Source organism: Panthera tigris, chromosome A3, assembly GCF_018350195.1.
Source record: "Panthera tigris isolate Pti1 chromosome A3, P.tigris_Pti1_mat1.1, whole genome shotgun sequence".
Lineage (NCBI taxonomy): Eukaryota > Metazoa > Chordata > Mammalia > Carnivora > Felidae > Panthera > Panthera tigris.
This window is the reverse complement of record NC_056662.1, coordinates 12,832,093-12,842,117: the sequence shown is the minus strand read 5'-3', so window position 1 is coordinate 12,842,117 and position 10,025 is coordinate 12,832,093.

Here is a 10,025-nt window from a genome sequence, read left to right as displayed (position 1 = left end):
GCGTGGGGCTGCGGGGACACTGCCAGAGGACTCTGGGCCCGTGTCCTTCTGTTCCCTGCCTGGAAGAGCCTCCCTGCCTGGCTCATCCTGAGCCGCCCCTGGTTCGAATGTCCAGGTGTCCGGCCCAGGAGAGTCGTCCCAGGGGGGCGACCCCCTGACTGCCGAACAGGCGTGGCCTGGGGACCGGCCCCCACACTCTGGCCTCCCCGTGACTGAAGCAGGCAGACCTGGGAGCCAGACGGAGCCGGTTCAGACCCCGGCTCCGCAGCCGGCAGCGAGAAGGGCTGGGCACGGGCTGCACCGAACGGCCTGGCCCTGGGCGGGGAGCGGGACACGTGAGCCCGACTGAGCCCAGAACCGCGTCGGAGGGGATGGGCACAGATGGTGACGCGGCCCGCGACGGCCCCGCCCTTCAGAGCCCGCCCTCCGCGCGAGCCCTCCTGCGAGGCCTTCTTCTCCTTGACCCTCCGCCCCGGCCGGCCTCTCCACCCTCGTCTTGGGACGCCCGGCTCTCAACACGGCGCGCCTCCAGGAGCAGATGGCAGCTGCCGGGCCCCACGTCACGTCCCGCCTGCCTTTCGCATGAAAATGGGGGAGAGACAGCCAGACAGATGTCCACCAGGCTGGCCTGTCCGGGCAGCGTGGACTCCGGGCCACGTCCACGTAGGACAGACAGCCCCTGGTCGGTGCCTCCCCGGTGCCTCGGTCCCCCCGGAGCCCCGTCCATCCTCTGTCCATAAAAGTCACATCTGCTCTCTCCCTCCCCCACAAGGACGGGCTCACGGAGCCGGCCGGACCAGCGGCCCGGTGAGGGGGAGCAGGGCCTCCGTTCTAAAGTGACACCCGGCCCCCCAGCCCGTGGTGGAGAGCAGAGGCAGGTGTTGCCTCAGGAACAAGAAGAAACAGCCCGAAGGAAGCGACTCCCCCCCTTCCCCGCGCAGGGCACAGGCCTCCGCCTCTGTGCCCTCACGAGACCCTGGGGCAGCAGAGAAGGGGGCAGTCGCCCCGCTGTGCATTTGTTCATTCGACAAATGCTAGGGGGCTCCCGCTAAGCATGCAGAGATGACAAAAGTCTCCACCCCCAGGTATTTAGAGAATTAATTCAAATTAATCCTGGGAGCTCCTGGCATGGCCTGGCTCAGGGGGAGGGCCACTAATGTGTCCTCTCAAATGTGGTCTCTCCTAGAAGGTCATCGGATCTCCCTGCCCACCTTCTGTATCTTGTCACTCTCTTTTGTCTCCCGATCACTCTCTAACATTACCTTACTAATTTGTTGATTTGCTTACTCTCTATTTTCCCACCATAATGCCAGCCCCAGGAGAGCAGGGACCTTGCCCGTTGGGTCTAATGCTGGATTTCCAGAATCTAGAGAGCAGCAAGTCCTGGCCCACAGTCAGGCTACCAGATAATGTGTTGAATGAATGAATAGATCAGGTAGATGAAGGAATGGATGGATGAACAGGCCTTGTATGACCTTGGCCCTGCTCCTGGTCTGGACCCATCGCCCACCATTCTCCCCCTCCCTCACGACTGCCCAGTGACCCTTGGTCATCCTGCTTCTGGCACACTTCCCCAGATGTATGTCCCGTCTCACCCCTCACCTCCTGCAGGTGTGTGTATAAACGTCACCATCTCGGGCCCTCTCTGACCACCTTGTCTAAAACTGCAAACCACCCCCGCCTCCTGGCATTTCTTACCCCACCCCCACCCCCACCCCCACTTTGGCTTTCTTTTCTCCATAGCACTTAGCATTGTCTCTTAGAGGAATAACTCCTCCATTTCATTTATTGTCTCTCACTTCCCACCAGAACATCAGTTTCAAGAGGGCAGGGATTTTTGTCTGTTTTATTGGCTGATCTACCCTGTGCTCTTAGGACAGTGAGTTCCTGGCACATAGTATGGTCAGAAATACTTGCCGAATGAGTGAGTGAACTGGAGGTCAAAGGAGCTAGGGTAAGGGGGGCTGGGGTAAGCAGAAAGGACTTCCCGGAAGAGGGGGCTTGACTTGGGACTTATGGGATTAGGAGAGGCATAACATTGGTGGGAGAAAATTCCAGGTAGCATAAAGGATTCAAAACCGAATGCAGCTTCCCAGGGTCTGGAGCCGGAACATCACAGGTACCCTCTTACTTTTTGTTCCCCCCGCAAATACTCAGATCTTATGCTGTCTGACAACGGTTCTTTGAAAATTTATTCAATGTTTTATTCATCCTTAAATTCTTTAAAGCTGCAAATCAAACAGTCACTGGGTGCTTTGCTAACCACAGGTTCCAGGCTCCTGTGTTGCAAATAATCCTGCTCTTTTGCATACCAAGCAGACTTCTCTCTGTCCCAGGAAAATGAATTTCTCCCGGTGATCAGTGCTCTAATTGCATCCACAGGCAGAGCAAACATCTCTCCCCGATTTGCATTATGCAAAACCTTAATCTCCACAAGTTCCTAAAGCACCGTGAGTGATTCACAGCCTTCTGACACCAGAAATGCATTGCTTGACCTAGCAGTCCATATAAGTTAGATTTAAGGGGTGGGGGGGATAAAGGATACTATAAACTTTTGGGGGATAATCACCCCTGAGTGTAGATGCCCCGTAAATTTCCTTCTTAGAAAAAAAGGAAAAAAAAAAAAGAAATGGGGCAACTGGCCACACACGTATTGCTGGGTTTATGTCCTTCATTCCATTATCAAAATGAAGACGGCAGTGGACTTCTGTCTCAAGCAAACTCCTATGCCATCAGGCTGTCTGGCCCCTGGAAGGTGAGGCAAGAAAACAAGGTGCTCAGCGTTGTAGCGAGAGCACGGTATGAGAGATCTTTGAAGCCCAGCTGTTCACAGTCATTGCTGTGTGACAGCAGTCAGGCTACTTAACCCCTCTGGGCTTTAGTCTTCTGACCTGTCACTGAGAGTAATAAAACCCAACAAACCAGATGGCTGAGGACTAAGTACGGTTCTGGATGGAGTCTTTGTTGGGCCCTTTCTGTGTGCCAGGCCCTGGCCTGTGCTCTGGGGAAAGAGTGGAGACCTGGAAGGAAAGGCCCCAGACCTCGGGTGTTTAGAGACAACAGACAGGTGCAGGAACCTGGGTAAGCTCAGACAAGGATAAGACTTGTGAAGCGAGTGAAACAGGGTCTGTGACAGGGACTAGGGAGAGAGTGGGAGAGTCACATCTGCCAGATAACACAGTAGACCTGACTGTGACAGTGAGTGTGGGTGAAAACAGCCCTCTCACAGCTGGCACGAGTGGGTAGAGCCAGAATCATCGATCCATGTAGGTCTGGCCACGAGCAGCCGCCAGCCATGGGCGTGCTGCGTTCTGTCGCTGGGCATGAGGACTGGATGCAGCCACATACATTCATTAACAGGTGTATTACTATTATTGCTATTTTTGATCATTACCTTTTGCAGGTGAGGAAACAGAGCCTTACCACAGAATCTACAATCGTCTATTTGATATGCACCCTGTCTTCCGTCTAAGTTCATTTGCCCGCAGTTGAAGAGGAAAGAAATGCCTCGCTCCCTTTACCAGTCCTTAAACTATTGTCTCTCGGCTGAAAACACCTGCCTCTGTGCTGCCTTGCGAACCTGGGGCAATCTTTGCAAACCACGGTTCAGGGCTTTGCCAATAGGGGGCGCTAGAGGGAGACATCAAGACTGGAGGAGAAGAAAGGGCTTGCTCTTCCCTTCAGCCCCTGTTTTGTTTCTTCTTCCTGTTGGTTTTACTGTTCCTATCTGTGTCACCTTAGCGCCTTCAGACAGAGCAGCATCGACCGGCCAGTGCAGGATGATTTTCAGCCCCACAGTTTTTCAGTCCTGCAAGGTCGCTCTCCCAAGCTTGTGTTTTAATAATTATAACCTAATTCCCCAGTCCCAGGGGGTAGCTGATTCCTGTAGCTGCCACCTCTGTGAACCTTAGTGCAGGAGTCTCAAATGGTTTCTTCAAGGGCCACGTAGAAGATACTTTAGGCTTGCAGGCTGTATGCTCTCTGTTTCAGCTACTCAGCTCAGCCCTTGTAGTGTGAAAGCAGCCACAGTCAACATGTGGACAAATGGGCCTGGCTGTTGTGCCAATAAAACTTTATTTACAAAGGCAGATAGCCTACCCGTGAGCAGCAATTTGTTCCTCCCTGCCTTAGTGTTCTCTCTTTGCATTTCAATTCCTCAATACTTAGTTAACAAGTACATATATGTGTGTGTGTGTGTGTGTGTGTGTGTGTGTGTGGTATATACACACACCACACACACACACACACACACACACACACACTATTTTTATTGTTAAAATAAATGTCATGATTTCTGGCTCCTGACCAGACTCTTATACAGAAATTGGAACCAAGATTAGGATTCACATTTGACTTACTAAACGAAGCATTTGATGTACTTGCTACGTTTTGTCCATGGAGTCCAAGCAGCAAAATGTCAACCCCATAATGGACCATTGTGATGCTTGGCACAATGACAAGACGTTCAAGAATCTCTGAAGACTATATGGTGGCAAAAAGCAGGAGCGTTGGCATAGACTTGAGGCAAGACTATGGAATGTGTGGTGTCGGCTCTGAGCCGTAAAAGCAAGCTGCTTCTTAACAGCCCTTGTAGATTGGTCTAGAGCAAATAAAGCATCTGCCAGGTCAGTAGCTGTGTTATGAGGTGTCAGGGGGTTGTTGACATGCTTAATCAAAGAGAATTTGTCTGGAACAGCAGCTACAATTGAAGTCACCACCTGATGAGGTTTATAGTAATCCATGGTCATTGTCCAAGCACCATCTGCCCCCATAGAGGCCAGACCGGCAAGTTAAATGGAGATGTGAAGGGCTTCCCCGCCCCCACATCTTTCAAGTCTTCACGGGGGGCACTAATCCCTGCAATTCACCAAAAATGCTATCCTTAGGGAAAAAGTTTACTCCAGGGTTTTACTTGGGTCTTACCTCTCTTACGGATTTTACGCCATGAGTCCATCCAGTTGCCAAGGAGCATGGGATCTGCAGACCTACTGGGTCCACTGTGATTTGAACTTGAGTCACAACTCCACTTATTACCTGATCTATGTTTTTGAAAAAGTAGATAAAAGGCCATTGCTCTCCATCTTGATGGTTTCTGGCCACCAGGTCTTTTTTATCCCCCCATTACATAAATCAAGTAACATTTTGGTACGCTGCCCATCTATTTCATCTCTAAGGACACCACGATGAATAAACCATGCAAAAGATTACCTGGGACATTCTGATTACCACTTCTTTTCTTCTGGCCAATATGGTAAGTACACCCACCTTGCCTGAGGGGGATTAGATGCTGTCACTTATCCTCACCCTCACTGATGGCTGCCATCTGGTATCTCCCTCTGGCATCTCCACCATTATACGTGGCCTACTGAGAACAGCCACACGGAGATTTTCAAGGATGCGGTGCTTCCTCACTAATATATGCCTCCATGCCTTCGTGAACGGAGTGTCTGCCAGACCTTGAGGGCACGTAGGGGTTAGGAGGCATGGTTGTCCGTATCATTCATGACAAAATCCCTCCAACACCCCATCTCCCTAATCCTTTGGATTTCTTCCCTTGTATTGTACAGGGAGCATTCTGTCATCCCAACCCAGTCAAATAAGGGCCACCACTGAGATCAAGGATGCTGAGCGACCTCCAGCTTCTTGAGCTGACCACAAAATTCAGAATCTCCGAGAAGTGCCCCCATATTTATAAATGTACTTTGATTCAACGTTATATGCTGTTCTCTCTGGTCTAAAACTCTTACAAAATCTATCCCTACACACAGCCCCCAGGTTTCTGCCAACGGAAATCAGCAACATCCCCGAATCACTTTGGAGTACATGCTATTTCCTCCCGGTCGGACTTTGTGCTTGTCCTTTGGAACATGCTGACACCTGACCCTAGTTTAATAGCAACAGGAGTGATTAAGGTGGGGCTTGAGGCGAATAGGTAGCTCCTTGCCAGGAAACCTTGTAATGACCTTGTAGGGAGGCCCGGGAGGGATGCTGTTTCTACCTGGTTCTACTTAGTTCCTGTTCCTTTTTTTCTATGTCTGTGTGATTTCTGGTGCCCACTATGAGGGCAGGCACTTAGTAGGTACACAACAAATATTTTTGGATGGATTCATAAAAACATTTCAAGGGTAAGGGCCAGGCATTTGACCTTCTGTTTCATTTTTTAATTTGTAATAAAGTGGCTATCAAAATGTAGCTTTTTCCTCTAGTTAAACCTCACCTGATCAGAAGCCCCAACTGTCCAGCTCCTCCGAAGTCCTCCCTGGTTAATCCAGGCCTCCCCTAAAAGGCAGGCTCAGATCTGATGCTTCCCAAACCCTCATATCTGGGAGCATGATTCTTGCTGTCTAATGCACGCTTCTGTGAACATTAGCTGGATGGCTGAATGAATGAAGGTAGGGGACTGCCTTCAGAGGCCTCTTCCAGAACCATCTGTCTCAGTTGGGCATCGATCACACCTCACCCACCCTCTGTATTCTTCAGATTGTGCTCAAAGAGATACACCAATCTTCCATTCCCACCGGCAAATTCTCTCCTGGATGGAAATTGATGCGGTTCTATGACCAGCACCTGGCAGGCCATGTGTAGTGGGTTTCTGGGTCTCAGGGCTAAATGCAAATTCAGCCCTGCCTCAGTGGCCCTCTTGGCACCTTCATTCCTCTCTGTGGAGCTCTTTCCTGGATACCCACCGTGACTCAGTGGCAGCGAAAGGGCAATTGCATGGGCAAGCAGACATCGTGCGTGCCAAGCCAACGGCCACTTCTGGCCTCCACTCAGTTCAATTCTGATGTGGCTCAGGTCCCAGGAAGCCACAAGTTTCAGAACTCAGGCTCTCTTCCCTCCCCAGGATGTGCATCATGATGGATTAGGGGCAGTGGTTCTCAATTCTGGCAGACCCAATGACCTCTCCAAGGAAGAAATGTACTTAATAACCTCTCTACCGCCCTGAAATGGAAGTCATGAATAATTAACCTATAATATCACACGTACTCAAAAAGCCATTATAATGCTCTGAAGTGGATTATAAAAAAGAAATAAAAGGAAAATAATTTGTAATAAAATAAATCACATTTCACTATGTAAATGAGCAGGCACACGTGAGGAGACATGATGAATAGTTAGATCCTTGTCAACATCAGGAGTTTGGGTGTAAGAGAAGGTCGGGAGGGCAAAACAATGAAAGAGACACTTGAATGTCAATAGTGTATCCAGTATACATTAAAATCTTGTAAAACTATTTTGTTTTGATATAAAGTGTGACATAGGTTCTATGATTAGGCTATGTTCTTCACATTATTGATTAAAATGGCTTTTCACACATGTGGATGACATTTGTCTTATTTAGACTGCCCTGCACATTGTAGGACACTCAGTATTCCTGGCCCCACCCTGTAAAGGCCTGAAATGTTACTGATCATTGAGACAAACCAACCCCCCCCCCCCCATTTCCAACATGGCCCCAGGGAGCAGACCTCTCTGGCGGCCAATCATGATCAGTACGTTTCCTCTGCCAGCAACTGGTCTAGGAATAAGTCTGGGATGCAATTTTGGCTGAAGTTAACACGAAAAAAAAAACATGCAGGGAGCTTCTGGGAAAGGCTTCCAGGGTTTTATAAAGAGGCAATAGAAAGAAACATATTTTTTTCTCTTTCTGCCTCGGGGCATTGTTGCCTGAGGATGTGTTACCTGAGCTGTGGAACCTTCCTGCAACAATCAGGGAGAAAGCCAATGAGGGGAAGACAGCACAGCAGGAAGCTGGAAGGAACCAGGTCCTTGATAAGCCGCAGCCTCTGAGCCGGCCAAACCCAGAGTGGCCCGGGGTACCCTCCGGATTCCTTGGCTTATGAAGTAACAAGATGTCCTTATTATTTAGGTCCATTTTGGGGAGTTTTCTGTTTTTTGAAGCCAAAAACATACCATCTGTGACAGGTCGGGACATTTTTGTTCATTACCAGAATCCCTTCTGCTTGGCGAGCAAAAACTTAGAAATTTCCGAAACATCAGAACTACATTCACGTCATCCAAACCTGGCGCTCCTGTGAGGTGTGGGTTATGATCCCCATTTACAGATAGGAACACTGAGGCCGAGGAGGAGGAGGATGCCTTGACCAGCGTCAGACATACGGCTGAGCTGGGAGAGGCCCTGGTCCTGGGCTGAGTCCCCCTGCAGAGCTCCCCCTGCCCCCCCCATCGCCACATCCCGGAGGCCTTCTCAATTCTCTGACCCCATGGCTCTCCCGGGCCTCCAGGCCCCAAATAGCCACACCCCCTCATGCCATCATTTTACATTCTCATTATTGGGGTAACTTCCTCGGATTAAAAACCTGAGCTTCTCGACATTCCTTATTAAATATGTATATCTCATCTTGAAAGAACTAATACATATTCATTAACACAAATAAGTTCTTCATTAGTTCTCAGATGTGGCAGCCTTTGAAAGATACGGGACATAGGACAGGTGGGGCTTGAACTGAGTCTGCTCATGGTACCAGGATGAGCTCCACCCGTTCGTCTACACTCGTGCACACGGTGAACACTGGCACGTGCATCCATGTGCCTGCCACACGCCGTGTGGGGCCTGGACTCACGGCCCTGGGCTCGCCACAGTCCCTGCCTCCATGGAGCTGGCTTCCTCGAGAGGAGACAATCATCACACGAGCGAGAGGGTCGGAGGTCTGATGAACCCCACGAAGGAAACAGTAGGGCGTCACGGAACAGGAAGCGACTTCACAGGAGACAGGCGATCAGGGAGGCTTCCGGGCGGAGGAACTGAGACCAGCTAAAGGCACGGGCCCCCCTCCCACGGCAACGAGGGCCTCCGAGAAGGGCCCCTGGAGCCCCGGGGAGCCTGGCGTGAGGACCGGGTGGCCACAGGTAGGGGGGGAGCCGGGTAATAAGGACGAGACACGAGGCCAGAGCCGAACCCCCCATCTACACTTCCGAGGGCACTTGAGATGTGGGTGCACCGTCAGAGCTGGCCGGAGCACGGGGTAGCCCAGAGCCGGGCCGACCCATCTGTGCCCTGGAATTTTCTGGGCCCGAGCCGGCATTCCCTCCAGAGTTCACTGTCCAGAGTGAGCAGGAATTCCACATGGTCCGCGCGGGCTCCTTTAATAGCACCGCCCTGAGAGCAGGGGCAGTGAGGGGGAGATCGTGTGAGCTTGGGAGGCAGGAGAGTGTCTCACCCACGTACACGTGCGTGCATCCACACATCACACACACAGCACACACAACCCACGAGCGAGACTATCACGTAACAAGTGCTGTCATCACAGGCCCTCGACTCTTTGGGACCTGAGATGTAGACAGAGGCCCGGTTCCCGCAGAGGCAAACAGATCCCCCTTGGGCGTCGCCAGGAGTTGGTCACACGGAAGGGACCGCCCCCGGAAGGAGATCCCAGGGAGAGTCAGCTACAGGCCCGACAGTCTCCCGGGGTTTGCCGGCTCCCGGGGGGCGGGGACAAGAGTGACCCGGCCTCCCGCCACGTGCTCCTTCCGAAGCGCAGGCTCCACCGTCCACGCGGACTGGGTTCCCGGCGACCCTCTGGAAGTCGAGGGAGGACCCACCTTGCGGGCACCCGCGGCGGCAGGTCCGGGTCCCCGGGGGCTGGGGGCCACGTGACCCGTTCCTGCCTATGGGCTGTGCGCACAGTGACTGCCCGTCCCCCGGGGCCGGACCCCGACCGCCCCTGCCAGGCCCCCTGGCCGAGCTCCCTTCTTCGGGCCCAGGCCCTAGTGACGCAGGGGCGGGGCTGCTCCGTCACCTGGGTCGCAAGGGAGGAGCCCCCCTCCCCCCCCCCCCCCCCCAGCCCAGCTCCCGGCCGCCCTTCCGGGCACCTGCCCTTCGAGCAAGAAGCCCGCCTTCCCGGGAGGCTGCTCGCGGGGCAGCACGACCCAGCCTGTCCCCACTGCGCGTCGGCGTGTTCAGACCCATGCGCCCCCGGAGAGGACCGCCCCGTTCCCTGAGGCCGCCCGGGTGCCAGGCGCTGCGCTCCTCCGTGTCAAGAACGTGCCCTCTGTGATGAACG